This window comes from Lissotriton vulgaris, chromosome 11, assembly GCF_964263255.1.
Source record: "Lissotriton vulgaris chromosome 11, aLisVul1.2, whole genome shotgun sequence".
Lineage (NCBI taxonomy): Eukaryota > Metazoa > Chordata > Amphibia > Caudata > Salamandridae > Lissotriton > Lissotriton vulgaris.
The window spans coordinates 1,000,588,590-1,000,604,460 of NC_141699.1; positions in this window are offsets into that span (position 1 = coordinate 1,000,588,590).

Sequence of the window (15,871 nt, forward strand, 5' to 3'; positions counted from 1 at the left end):
TCAGCGCCACATTGCAGAACAATCATGCATATTTATAGAGAGACTACTCACCCCATTTACCCAGCATTACTAGGGACAGAGTAAGGTTCAGGGTGAGTTCCAGCCATCTCTATTATGTTTTGCATTTCATGTTCCAGTATCCACGTAGACGTGGGCAGCCCCATAACGTAAGCACCAGTGTGTCTCTCCAGCCTACAACCTCCGAGTTATTGGTCGCTGTCTATTTTGCACATTGTCAATAATCTCATTCTGGTATAATATGCTCTGTGTAGCATATTCAGCTATATAGGGCCAGATGTTGGAGAGGAAATACCGGTCGGTAACGGACGAATTCGGCCGTTACCGACCGGTATTTAGGAATCGGCATGTAGGGGCCAGTATTTTACAGAATCGGTAAATTTACCGATTCGGAAAATTTACCGATTCTGTAAAATACCGAATTGGTCATTTTACCGATTCGGTAATTCCACATGTAGGTGGCACTCCTGAGAGTGCCACAGGCCCTTTAGAGTTGGTATTTTACCACCCAATCCTATTGGGTGGTAAAATACAGAATGCAGGTGTGCATGCACATCTGTGCATGCACACCTGTGCCATGTGACACACAGGGATGTATGACGGTACAACGCGTACCGTCACAACGCATACCTTTACCACGCATCCCTTACAACGCAAGTCGTTACCACGACTTGCGTTGGGGGTGTGGATTTCGAATAGTATAATTTACTATTCTAACACCAGTCCCCGTGGACCCTAGGGAAGGTGTTGGGATAGTAAATTTACTATTTGTAATCCTTTAGCGCCCTCCAGCGCAAGTCGTGGTAACGACTTGCGTTGTAAGGGATGCGTGCTAAAGGTACTGCGTTGTGAAAACTTCGTGGTAAACGATGCTTACCGACACACAGACATGCCCTTAGGGCATGTCTGTGTGCCACATGGCACACATGCCTGTATTTGGGGTGCTAGAGGGTGTCAAAGTGACACCCCCTGCACCCTTGCAGGATGCGGTATTTACCGATTCGGTAAATACCGAATCGGTATTGCCCATTGATTCCTATGGGCTTCAAGGCCCATTGTCACAGGTATCTGGGATGCCCTGTAGTAGAGTTTTACATTTTAAAGAGCCACTCCCTCATCGTGGGGTTTGCTGGTATAGGGCAAAGAGGGCTATCTTATTGGATCCACCATCCCAAAGCAGCTCTTTTGTTGTTGCATCCATCTTCTTAAAGAACCAGTCCGGGGCCTCAAAAAGGGGTAGGACATAGAGGAATTTGGGTAACCAAATAATTTTGTACGTTGCCATCCCACCCAACAACGATAGGGGAGCCTTTGTCAGTGTTTTTTGCCAATTTTAAAGTTCTTCAGGATCCTATCAAGACAATTGGTATAAAATCTCTCTCATTTAGATGTCACGAAAATCCCTAGATACGTCAGTCCCATGGGTTCCCATTACAGTGGACAATCCAACCCATCTCCTGGTTCCCACTTTGTCAGGAAGTAAGCCGCTAACTTTGTCCAGTTTATGCGGATTCCAGTGTAGGCTCCGAACACCTACACAGTTTTGAGGAACCATGTGATTAAGTGTACAGAGTCCTCCAGATAAGGGAGTATGTCCTCTGCATAGAGCAAGATCACATCTTACTAGTCTAGTGCTCATCTCAGCCTCCAAAGAAGGACGTCTGTCCATATCCATCTGGTCAGCGGCTCAATTGCCACAGCGAAGAGCAATGGGTGCAACAGGTAACCCTGTCAGGTGCCTCTACCCAGGAGGAATTTGTGTAAGAATAGAGACCCTGTAACGCAAAGCAATAGGCGAGACAGTAGACCATTGGGGGCAGCTAACGAAAACAGAACAGAGTCAGACTTATAGTGACTCCACAAACGGGGGTGGGGTATTTAACTACAGCCCCTCTCCCTTGGTAGCTATGCAACATATTGCAGAGGGTTAACATTCTATAGGCTATTGATATCGACAGTGATTAGATCAGCCCGATAGTTTATGGACTGAAGCCTCACCATTCGACATTCTGTGTGGTTTATTACCTAATGCAGGGTCCGCCGTACATGGGGATCAGGATTACTAAACATGATGACGATGTTTTAAGAAGCAACCACCGAGTGGCATGGACTTCTGAGTAAATAAGAGGCGCTATAAAATACGAAAGAGCACACCAGAAAGACTGAAATTCAGGACATCAAACCGAGGTATATAACGGACCTTTTTGCTTACTGACTCACCATGAGTACTAGAAGCTGAGAACACCAATAGTTCGTTTTTGATGTTTCGAATACTGTTTGTGTGTCCAGCTATCTAGAGATCGAGGACCTATATATCAGAACAGGACAATAGGACATAAGACATCAACAGCTCCCGATTGGGAGATTGGAATAGCACCCGCAGAGTGGGTCAGTTTGTGTGAGCCTGATTCAGGTAAATATACCTTGGAGTTTAGAGATCAGGCAGTCCAATCTATTTGAGATGGTAGCTTAATGCAAAATTGTTATTAATTTCATAGATGGTCTATTACTCTCAAGAAGGGAATCTGACGATCCACCCATAGTGACCAGCATTGGGCATTATTAAAAAATGTATGGTACGTGAGTGTATGTGGAGAATGAATGTGTGACTGTGGATAATATACAGAACGTGTGTCTGGAACCAACACAGCCAATATGGTTATGAAGACAAATACTAGAATATGTTCACAATGCATGACCGGGAGGTAGTTTTAACAAACAATGAGTGGAATAATTGAATACACCATGTACAAAAGTTTTTATGAGTTAAACCGTAATATATCGGAGCTCCCAAATTGCCAATCATAAATGTGGGGGGGCTATACATTTTTCTAATTTGGGATGCAATGTGATGAAAATTGTATTTAGGATCTAGTTTGGATATTCTTTATGTAATATGATGAAATTAAGTATTTATCCTGAAAACGGTTTATCTATCAATGTGTAAAATTGTTTTTTATTGTTTGTGTTTTATCTAGATCATTTTTTATTGCAATATTGGCTGAGAAGGAGACATAATGAAATATTAGTCTTGATAAGGTGGTGCACATATAGCAATACACCGAAACGCGTCGACGCAATTCCCAAAAGTTAAATTCACGGAACGGATTGTCAGAAGAAATTCATGTGACTCTGACCTTTATACAAGATTCCAATGAATTAACATTCCGAAGTGTTATTTTTAAATATCACTGAGCCTTAGTCTCTTTCCTGTTCTTTGTATATTGTGGATATAATTTTTAAAAATAAGTCTTTTTCTGCATACTTTTGTATAATCTGTATTGTTTTTAATGTTTTTAAACTGCTATTTGATTTAAATAAATTTCCTCTCTTTAGAATATCTTGTTGGCTGTCATTGGGGTGACCATTGGTGGAGAGGACTCTCTGAGACTTCTTTCTTGATCGGAGTTCCTTGATTCCATGTCCCCAGATTCCTCCACCACAGTCGACCAACAGTTCAGTTCCAAGAGAGTGCTGTTGGTGAATGCCTGCCACTACTTTGGCACTCTCTGATTCAGCCTGATCTCTGGTGGGGGCCCCATGTGATCTACGTCACACTCGCTGGCGCCTTGTCTTGTCCCTCCTTCCCGGAAACTAGGCTTTCTCTCAATCCCCTGGTCCAGCCATTCCCATACCTTCTCTGCAGTGGAAAAGAAATGTAATTCTTCTTGCTCTATAATCTGTAACTTCTCCAGGAAAAGCAAAGTGTGGTTTAGATGTAATGTCTATAAATGTTGTTTCATCCAAAGGAATGTCTCCCTTTGAGGCTGCACCATTGCAGTGTAATTCAAGTAAATATTCACTATACCGCTCTCAAAGTTCCATGAGCCGCACATCCTGGCTTCGTTCAGGATTGCATCTCGATCATGGAAGTTAAGCAGTCTGGTCACTATTGCCCTAGGTGAGGCTTACGGCAGAAGAGGTTTCCCAGCTACCTGGTGAGCATGTTCCACAGTAAACCATTTGGACATTTAGCCATTCGTACTGCAGAGGATGTAGAGGCTAGCCATTCCTCTGAAAAGAGTTCTATGCTGGAGCACTCAGCCCTCTCTCCGAAATGCCTATCAGGCATATATTATTCCAGCCTGCTCGTCCTTTAGTATTGTTGAGTTTCTCTGCCAGGGTAGCCGCTGTTCTTTCCAATATCCTTACCCTAGTGGTATGTTCAGAGGCCATGTGGCCCATCCGGGCATGGATGGTTTCTGCTTTCACCACCATAACCGTCAATTTTCCAAGGTCGGCCTTTAGGAGATGGATGTCCTGGACCACCATATCTATCTTCGATTCCAAGGCTGTTTTGGCCAATATAGTTGTCATGTGAGTTTCCAAGCATTTGTCTGTCACCTCTGGGGGGGTGGGGTGCGGGGGGGTTCTTTACCTCCTCCCATTTTGGGCGTGGTTTCTGCTGGGGTGAACTTGATGGTTTTTGGTTGCAAGCAGCTCACCAATCTCTCACTGGTGCCCACTGGGTGGGAAGGGGTGAGTCTCCGATTGGCTGCTTCCTCAAATAGCAGCTGCCTTCAGACAACGTTGAGTCCCTGCCGGGGAATCAAGTGCCCCAAATCTGTCCCATGAACACATGGGTGGAAATCTTGAGTGAGCCTGGGCGCTTTTCCCCTGGGTCATGTCGGCCAAAAACACCCCAGGCACGAGCACCTCCACTCCTAGTTTGAGCCGTCTCCCAGATCATGGGTGCTGTCCACAATTGGAGACTCGGAATCCATTAGTTAGCCACTTGGGTGTCCAAGTAATATTTAGGCCTGTAGTGGGATCGCATCCCTCCCAAGGGCATCAGGCTTGTGGTGCACCTCACTACTTAAAGGTGCTCTCTGTCCAGTACATAGTACACTTGAAGCCCCTTGTGGGCTAACATGGGCCTATGCAGGGCCTTCTCTGGGTCTGTATCACAGGGACTAGGCTGTGCCCTCCCCAATGAGTGTTGGCACTTGTGAAGTAGCCGTTACCTCATCTGTTCTCACGTGTATGTGGGTCTGATGTTTGCCGTGGCACTGTTGGGCACTCTTCCCTGCCCTCGCAAGGGGATTCTTCTTCCCCCATTCCACACCCTAACACTGCAGTCACACCGTGTGGCTGGAGGTCCCATTTCAAAACCCGGGTGGCACTCTTCCGCCAGCGCAGATTGTGGTTTGGGCCCTGCCGCCTATATCATCCTCTGTGCCAGTCATGCCTTGGCTCACCTCACCCTCAGGGCATGCCTCCCTGGTCCACCCCCCTCCCCCTACGTTCCAGGGCTTGCATAGCCGATGCAGGCTGATGTTGTGCTGCATGACCCATATTCCGCAGACCCAGCTCAGTTCCTCATCTCCAAGTTTTGGCTGTGACCCGCTGCAGGGTGCCACTTCGGTCCCCCAGTCTTTGGGTGTCGGGTCGTGTGTTTTGGGTCCCCGGGGGTAGTAGGATGAGTGTCTCCAGTGGCCTGGGACGCCAGGACTCAGGTTTTTGGGCAACCAGGTCCATGAGTCCTTGGCGACACCCCTAAGCTAGCTCAACATACATTTTGGTGTTTTCAATGTGCTTTCTGAGAATAAAATATAAATGGTTGCATCAGCCAGGTGAAACCTTAATTCTGCTGGGCTAACAAACATTTCTCCACTCCTCAGTTTGTATGCTTACAGATAATTGGCCATGTACAATAAATCTTTGTTAAGTGGCCTCTAGGCGTAGACTAGACCTTCTTTGAAAGGCGTGCTTTGTTAACCTTATCTGGCATCAGCCGTCTGGAAAAAACTGGGAGGAGGGTAATTGCTAGGATGCCTAGGTGCCCCGTGTTGCAATGTTATGCCCCACATACTTCATTTTATAATTATAAGTACATTGACACATTGCTTTGTGCCTCTTTGTGCCATGCATAAAACATTAGTACATATAAACCTTCTGGTGTCTACTGTTCTCCTTTTTGACTTAAACACCACAATCAACAGGCCAGTAAGCACATTCTGTACTGTTTGACGAATATGGTACTGAAACTAAAAACAATTCCCTAATTTCGTAATTTGCAGTTTAACCGATCACAAAGCACACAACTTAATTTGCAACATTGTGTGTCCCTCAGTCATACATCACCTAACAATATAACAGCAGCAATTTGGTAAATTGCAATCCTATCAAAATCTAACCGTCTGTGCCAGACAGAACAAACAGCAGAAGGCCACAGGACAGTGCACTCTACGAATGCGCCTTTGTATCTGTGAGCGCTTCAAGTTCATTTAATCCCGTCTGGGTTATCCTGTCTCCAATGTCCTTTCCGCTGCCACTGTGTTTGAGGCTTTAAACGTTCTCTTCAGGCAAGATCATATATCTTCAACTGAATATTAAGCCGATCTAATCTTGGGCTTCACTGAAAGCACTGGGAAGATCCTTATAGCCAGGGCTTTAAGTGGGCCGGGTCTCACTGGTGCTGAGCACTGACAGGTTTTTTAAAGGGGGCCTAAAACGGGTCTCGATTGGGCTCTGTTTTGTGCCCCTTTTTTTCCGGACACCAGCGACAGCAGGCACATCCATGTCAGTGTGCTCACACTACTCTCTTGTCACTAGTGGAGAAGTTACGCATGACGTCACGCCAGGTGAGCATTGTAGGGAAAGGGAAATCAATTTTCTCTCTGGATTTCCCTTCTGTTTTTTAAACTCAGGAGCAGCAACATTGTTGTGGTGTCACCAGGGCTTTAAGTGAAAGCTTTTTTCAATATTATATATAACAAGCCATAGTTGCTGCTTGTTTATCTTATGCACCTAACAATCACTGACAAAGCCAATAGAACTGACTTGTTGTAGGTATGATGTTACTTGCTGTATTATATATCTGGATGCAATGACAGAAACAGCAAAATCCAAGTCGGGCGGCACACTATGCTAAGCACAGATTTTTAGTTTAGGTGTTTTTAAGCTACGCCCTTATTTACATTGGCCACGCCCCTTCGCGAGGCCCTCCAGTTTTTTCATCTCACTTGAAGCCCTGCTTATAACCTTAGCCTGGGGGTTACAGTTAGCAAACTGAATTAAAAGGGCCATCCGGCGAATGACGTCATAATACTACTTCAAACCCCAGCAGACGTCATCAACAAAGCGACCGTGTAGAGTTCCTCGTGTTGTTGGCTCTTTAAGATATCGAATGCGGTATAATAGAGTATTTTTTTCTCTCCACACCACCCCTTTTAAGGTACCTTTCATGAGGGAATTGAACACCGTCTCGGAGAAGGGCGGGTTTTGACTCCCAACCACCGTCTCCATTTTTAACGAGAGGCCAGGCCACAGATATCACATTGCCTGCCTCCACTGCATCCATCAGAGACTGACTGCGGGCACTGATAGTGTCGTGAGAGCCGAGCCCCACGCCGGGGATATTTTTAGAACGGTATCAGGAAGGGCAGGTTACAAAACACAAGCGGCTGGAGGGAGATTTACCAAACAGAACAACAGCCTTGGAGATGTATCCGGGAAGTCTAATGGGAGTGCACTTCACTTTTCCAGTAGATTAATTTTGCCTCTCAAGCTTGTCAATAAAGCCATTCAAGGAGCGAGATGTCAAAGATAAAACCACAATTGTCATGTTTGCCTCATCTTTGCTTTTGTAATTTGTTTACTTGTAATTTTCTCCTCCTGTTTCATTACTGTTCCTATTGTGAAGCGCTCCGACACCTTCGGGTAAAGTCCGCGCTATATAAAAACGCATAAAATAAATAAATAAAAATGTAGCGCTAGATGAAGCTTCGAGGAGCGTGTGAGTCAACAACTTGTTAGCTGTAGAACAAAGAAAGTAAATTAATACACACAGCATAAATAATGTATTTATTTATGTATTTTAAGAATAGGCTGAGCTGATGAACTAGACAACAATGTTGTAACTTTTTATGTCGTAACTCTTTATGACTTTTAAATTACTCATTTTATAAATGATAAACTATTATTGTATTATTATTGTATGTAAATTGAATTGGGTTGTTTTATCATGAAATGTTGTTGTTCAAATCTTTTATGGCAATAGAACGCCGAAATAAAGAAATAATGAATGAATGAATGAAATAATGTATTTTGGAAACACTAAAAAGAGTGCAAAAAAAAATCCGTTATGGTACAAACTTCATGGCAGCGGAATATATTCTGCGCCCCCCCCCCCCCCCCTCCCCCCTCCACCCCTCTCCATGAAGCCTCGGGGAGGAAATGTTGTCCATCCGTCACAGTGCGTTTCCTAGACCCGTTTTATTTTCGCTGCTGGCAGGTCTCTGATAGTGCGCCGATTGTCTCTCCTGCTTTAATTTCCCTTTGTGTGTTTTTGTTTTAGAAGAGTTTCCGTCCCTGGCAGCGTATGTGACTCGCATACAACAGGAATACAGCAGCTGACAGGCTTCATCTTGTCTCGCCAATGAATTCAGCGGTACAGATCGCTGCGAGCAGGGGAGGGGGGGAAACAGCAGGGAACTGCAAATGGTAGACAGTTCCTGGAAAGTGCAACCCCGTGGGTTCTGCAGCCCCTGCGGGGATCCGCAATAACCAGAAACCACCGGCTTTCTGCGATTTTGCAAATCACGATATTCCCGTGAAATTTGCGGAAGCCCGCGATGCCCACTCTTTTAACTGATCTGCAGCGAAAAAACATCTTGGGGCATATTATCAAGGGGGTTTATCTCCACTTTTTTGGCTTTAAAATCCAAGAAAGCGGAGATAAAATTATCGCCCTATTACCTAGCTGTCGCTAACCCCAGTTAGCGACACCTAGTAGGAGATAGCGACCATCTTGGGCCCCTCTTTGCATGTCAGTGATATTTATCACTAATGACATGCAAAGTGGGCGTGCCAAGATGTTAGCGACTGGAAACAGTCCCTAACATCACTATCTCCTATTACCAACTTTTGGAGATATTCATGCAATGCGGCCGATTTTTATCGCATTTGCGATAAACCTTGGTAATACCAAGGTTTATCTGCGATAAAAATCGCCGCAGCTCAGCGGTAAATTTTTGTCTCTAACCAAGCAATAGCGATAATTATCCCTATTGCTTGGTAATATGCCCCCTTGTTGTTTGCTTTATTACTGCAGCGCCAGCGACCCCTGCCCCAGGATGAGATAAATAAATCATGGCGTCCAGCATGTTAAGAATTAATTCCTGAATAAATTCTAAAAAACTGGAATATTAATTTAACAAAAATTCTATATACATGCCAAATCATTTGCCCCAGGGAGGTGGTGGTCTCCAGGGCTTGGAACAGCCCAGTAGGGAGGTCCATATGGCCCTCCTCCTTTAATTAAAGGAAGCCCTGGGAGATGATGTCCCAGACGAACCCTGGACTGGTGCAAATAATTCTTTATTGGAGCCCAAACACCAAGTCGACCATGACGCGTTTCAGCCCGCGAAGGGCCTTGATCACATGACAAACGCTGAGAAGGTAAGGTGACCTTTTTAAAGTGAACGCGTGCTGATAGGTAAACATAAATATAGAGGACAGACTATTGTCTACCTACTTGCGGTTAAAAAACATCCATAGTTGAGAATGCAGTGCAAAACGATTTCATTATACATGTAAAATACAATGATAAATAGAGCTAAGGTAAATGGTTAAAAAACAGTACAAAATGTAAAAGCATGTTAAGAATTAATTCCTGAATAAATTCTAAAAAACTGGAATATTAATTTAACAAAAATTCTATACACATGCCAAATCATATCGCACCGGTTGACCATACGCCTTGCTCTACTAAGAAATTGGTAAAAAACCGAGGACAGATTTGAAGGGGCCCATTTTGATTTTCTTACCCTACCACAATCATTAAGTCCTAACCATCCGTGTTACTGCAATTACTAGGATACTAAAGCCCAAGTGGGCTTAATTCAATGTGCAAATAGCAATTTAAATAAAATTGACTGTGCAAACTCCGCAAATAAATACATACCAGCACAAAATATCAAACCAAGTGTATACAAAAAGTGTCGAAAAATCTTAATACCTACATATATATAAAAAAAGTAAAAAAACATTAAATAGGTTGGAAGAGCAGCAATATAATGATATGTTATAAACAACGGGAATAACTACAAACAGGTAAACAAATCTTCACTAGAATTCATACCATTGGGGATATTGCAATCGAACAGTATTATGTGTCTTGTCTCCAGTTTTCGTAGGAGTGCCTCGCGGTCACCCCCTCTCCTAAGGGGAGGAACTGTATCAATCACAAAATACCTCCGGCCCTCGGGATTCTGATTGTGGACTTCCTCGAAGAGCCTTGCCACTGGGTACGCGGTGTCGCCGTTGGTTATGGCCCGTAAGTGCTGTAGTATCCTTTTGTGTACTGGTAATTTCGTGCTGCGAACGTAACGTAGGCCACACGACACTCCAGCACATACACAGCGTACTCAGTTTTGCAAGTTAGTTTAGATTGGATGCGGACTGGGGTATCACTAAAGGGAATCGAGTACTCACTCTTGTTAATACCATTCTTGCACACCTTGCAAACAGAGCACTTAAGAAACCCTTTACTGCCAGACAGCCAGTTTCCCGCTACTCTGACTTCAGGACTACTAGAAACCAAACTGTCACTCATGGATCTAGATTTTCTGAAGGTAATAGAAGGAGGGTTACACAGTTGCGGTCCTAAGATTTGATCACTAGAAATTAAGGACCAATTCCTGCGTATAATTCTACGGATAGCCAGATGTTGATTGCTATACGTTAGTATCAGTCTAGTTTCATCAAATGGGATGGAAGAAATTGGCTCAGATGATTTTTCCGTTCTTCCTCCTCCAACCAACATTGGCTCTGTTCATAGCTTTGTCTACTATTTCAGACCGATATCCCCTCCTCAAAATCTAGCCCTACACTCATTCTGAGCTAATCTGCAGTCCAGGTCTGAGCTGCATATTCTTCTAATACGCAGCATCTCACCATATGGGATGCTGCGTATTAGATGAGCTGGGTGATGGCTAGACGCGTGTAGCACAGCATTGCCGGCTGTAGGTTTTCTAAAACGTCTAGCTTCTAGTTTAGAGTCCTGAATATAAATCTCCACATCCAAAAAACATATTGAGGTGTGACTCATTTGACTACTGAATCCCAAATTCAAGGTATTACAATTCAAATCAGTGATAAACCTGTGAGCTTCCTCCTCGGAACCTTTCCAAATTATCAGGAGGTCGTCAATATAGCGAAGCCACTTGACGACCTTGTTGGAAAATATTGCGGGGAGGGATGGCAAGAGGACCCGCTCCTCCCAGTAACCCATGTGTAGACAGGCATAACTGGGAGAAAAGCAGGCCCCCAATGCCACCCCCCTTATCTGATGGAATACCTGATTGGAAAAGAGGAAAAAGTTGTTATGTAGGCACAAATATATCATGTATGTGTATATATATATATATATATATATAATTATATGCTCCAAACCCATGTGCCAAGAATTATTGACAAAGCATTAACCTTTGATGCAAAACAGAAGAGAGGGTACCACTTAGTGGCTAAATTGCACAAATAAACCTCAAAATCTGGGCGTACCCTCTGCTTTCTCGCGTGATCAATTGTGTGACCTTACACCGATAATGGATTTTAGAAAGCCCCCTTTTTCTTCATTATCACAAATGACAACACAATGAAATACATGCGTTCAATAAGTGCTCTATGCAAAAACCTCCTGTGTGTTTTAATAGGCTGTAATGTTGCTCCATGCTTTAAATGAATCTAGGCTGCATATAAGGTACACATGACAACCAACTTGCTTCTTAGTTTGCTAGTGGCATTGTCTTCAGAGTGGTGGAGTTATGGCAGCAATGTCATATATAAAAACTATGGGCACGATGCACAAAGGTAAACTTAGGAAGGTCACACAGCCCCCCTGACTTGGCCAACTTTGTCCCTGGGGACCCCAACCCCTGGGCCTCTGCATTATTGTTACGGGGCAGGGGCATTGAACCCCCTCCCAAGGCCGATTTCAGCCCTGGGCACCTGATCCCCCAAGGCCCACCATTATCATTAGGGGATGGCCCGCAGCCCTGGGGACCACATCCCCTAGGACAGCTGTTAAAATTAGAGAAAGGGCCACTCGGCTCCCCTCCTGTGGTCGAAATTCAGCCCCAGGGACCCCATCCCCTGGGGCCCTGCAGAATAAAAGGTATGTGCACGGGTGCCCACTCAGGGCACCCACCATATCCTAGTTGGGGGCCACCAAGGGAGCCCCAAGGCCCCCAGCTGGCTCCCCGCATACAGGTGGAGCCGACAGTGCTAATGCCAGCAGGGAGCAGCTAATAATGCTGCTCCCTCCAGACAGGAGCAATATTTAAATCTGTTTCCCAGCCCGCATCACTGCAGGCAAGGAAACCGATCTAAAGTCGGCTCCCAGTGGGTTGGATAGGTTTTCCAAGCTTCCATCAGCTGGGAGCGGACTTGGTGTTTGCCCCTTCTTGGTGGGAGATTTGAAATTGCTCCCGCCAAGTGACAGCAAACACAGGTTTCTCCGCCCATGCTGCTGACGGCAGTGAAACCACTATGCCCTGAGGATGAGCTCCCAGGCATATAGCCTGTGAGCTGGCCCAGGGTGATGGATCCCCAGAGCCATTAATGTCTCAGGGAGGGGAAGCCGTGTGGCCCTCTTCCCATTTTCTTGATTTCATGGACCCAGGGCATGGGGAGGGGGTTTAGGGAGAGGGGCCACCGGAGCCCCCTTTACCTCAAAACATGCAGTGGGCCACAGGAAATGGGCTCCCCTAGGCCAAAATCGGCCCAGGGAGAGGACTTTGTGCCCCCTCCCCTTTTGAAAATGCAGTGGGCTCTGGGGATGGGGTCCTCGGGGCTGAATTCAGCCCCAGGGAGGGGTGCTGTATGCCCCTCACCCCCTTGTGCTCCCAGTGGGCAGTAGATACTGTGCCATATCTATAACAGAAAAATATAGTCATTGTTTAAATGGGAGAAAGTTAAAGGGAGGAAAAATATTTCTATGAAAACCTTTCTTAATGTGTTACTGATATTTCAATTAAGGCAATTGTGTCTTGGTATTTTATGAAGCATGTTTCTTCACTTTAAATTCCTCCCTTTTAAACAATTGGCTGTAGTTTTCTGTCATAAATAAGGCACTGTGTCTACAGGCCACTGCATGCATGATGCCTCCTGTTTATAAATGTGGCACTTTGAAATGGGAGAAAAATAGAATTTGGGGGGTTATGGAAGCCACATATTCATAAAGCTACCTCTTCAGTTTATTTTTCTCCCATTTCAAAATGGTGCATTTACATGTAGCACGCATCTTGCTCCCAGTGGCTGGTAGTTACATTGTCACATTTAGAACTGAAATATACCGCCCTTTTTTCAAGTGGGAGAAATTTCAAGTGCAGAAATATGTTCCATATCATGAACATTTTTCTGCACTTTAAATTTCTCCCATTTAAAAAAAATTGTTGTATGTTTGTGTTATACATATAATGGTGATACATATCGCGAAAAGTATGCCCTTTGCCACAGGCACACACTATGACACAGGCTCTCATTACCCATACACATATCCCATTCATACACACACGCTCATACATGTCCAAAGATCATGCTCTTACTGACACACGTAGCTTTTTTGTCATATAGCCCTAATCAAAGTATTTTGTTCAAACAATAGTATCTGTCTCTATGGACATTAGGCTTAATGTCAATAAAGCTAGTCATGGGGTGCCTAGTAACACTGGTTTGGCCTTCAGTAGCTCATGATGATTTACACTGATTAGAAACAGCTCTCATTGTAGAAAAAGGTTGTGACTCCAGGTCCGGATTGTGTGTCCTATGTTTTGTTCAGTTGTGTGCATGGTGGGTAATGTGATTGTGTTGTGGTTGTCTCTGTGTGATCTTGTGTGTGTTCCTTGTGTGCTTGGTTACCTTTGCATTGTTCATAATTTCTTCCAATGTTATATTATTATATGTCAGTGTTACAAATAGTGTTGAGCTGTATGAAGTGGAGAAGACAGGGAATAACATGATTTAATTTCAGAGGTTAAAATTGTGGACTTGGAATGTGATTTGTAGAGAGATGCTGCTCTACAGTCAGTTGTGGGGAAACTTTTAGAGCGTGAAGTGTGCAAAATAAAGCTACTTCTTGGAATTAGACTTTAAGGCCCCTCATTACCCTGGCGGTCCATTGCCTAGGGCAGGTGTCTGACCTGTATGGGGCCAACAAAGTCTGTTTCCATGGCGATCAGACCACCATGAAAAGACAGAGGGAAAAGGATATCATAATCCCGTCGGCGGTGCCTGCGTAGGAACCGCCCCTATTCAGGGATTGTGAATTTGACCACTGCCCGATGGGATCCTTGATCCTGTCGAGATGGCGTTCTGTCTCCCCAACAGCCAAGCTCCGACTGCCTGCATCCTAATGCGCCAGTCGGACCGATGGGCTGGATGTCGGTGGGACCTCCACCGACGGCCTCTCGGTGGCAGTCCCACCACCATCATTATTCAAACCCTGCCAGAAATAGGGGTCTCTTGTAGGCAGAGGTATGCACTTTGTCCAAGTACAGACCCCCATTTCTAACATTGGTTTGTCAGATGTGAGGATGTAACCTAGGTTTGCGCTTATTCTACAGTGATTGGTGTGCATTTCTACCATATCACAGACCACTATGTACAATATACTCTTTTTCCTTCTTGTGTTCCCTGGTTAGTTGTTGCACCTGAGAGGCCTTGACAGGATGGAAGTTAACCACTGGTACCTGCATATTTATAGTATGAGCGAGTTTGGGTTTTCTGCAAGGAGAGGGTGTTTTCTGTCAAGAGGAGCTCAATGGAATGATTTGGAGGCAGCCCTGTTTTTCTATGAGGATAGCCAGAGCAGAAACAAATAGTACTTGAACGGGCAAATGCATTTGAATTCACCTCTTCAGATAGGTACTGCAACTTCTCACCTATATCCACCATTGACGTCCATGCAGGGAAGACAACTGGACTTCCAATGTAGCTCTGGACCTAACTTCACATTGCAGTGGAACCTGAAGGGCAGAAGCTGAATCACAAGGCCCAGGCACCACATCACTCAATATCAGATGGAACGCCAGACTTCAACATCTATGAGCAGCATAATCAGTAGAGCATATCACTGTGCTAACACATAAGACTGACATTATGGCGTTGTGGAACATATAACCCTGAGCATTCCATGCCCAGGTGCAGAGCCAACATATTACATTGAAAGATGTAGATGCCTTTGCACATTTATAAAATTGTGCTTAATTTAAAATGAGCAGATTATTGATCTACACTTAAATGACATGTGTTCACTTATATGATGTTATGGCCTTTGAAATGATTTTGCTATGTAATGTTAAAGTTAATTCTCTTGACTTATGATAACTAGGCCTCAGCTTGGCCTCAACGCCATCTTTTCCACAATGGAGGTCTCACCCTGTACATTCACTGCTTATTAGTTCTGCTGCATGTATTCATGTAAGTCTTGATTGTTTATTTCTGAATGACATTGTTCTCAAGAGGACTCGCGAACATGGGGTGAGTAATGTTTCAACCATCAAGGTTTCTTACACCTGCTTTCTGTATTGGATTAATTCACAGTAGTTCACTTTTGTTTTGTAAATTGTTTGTTCTGGAGTGTCTGTATGACATTAACATAGAGAGGGCTGAATCTATATTCATGTAGAGTGACAGTGCTTAGGTGGTAAGGCAATATGACATTTATTACTTCTCTGCTAAGATTTACCGATATTGTAGTTCTTTTGCTCGCGCCATGATGAATCTGTAGTTTCTTGCAAGTCTATGAGAAGACCTCCAATATAAACCTTCAAATTTAATTGTATGCCAGAGACCTTTCCAAGGGTATTAAGGATGTTGTCTGATTTCTTAGTGATTTTTCTGCTCATGT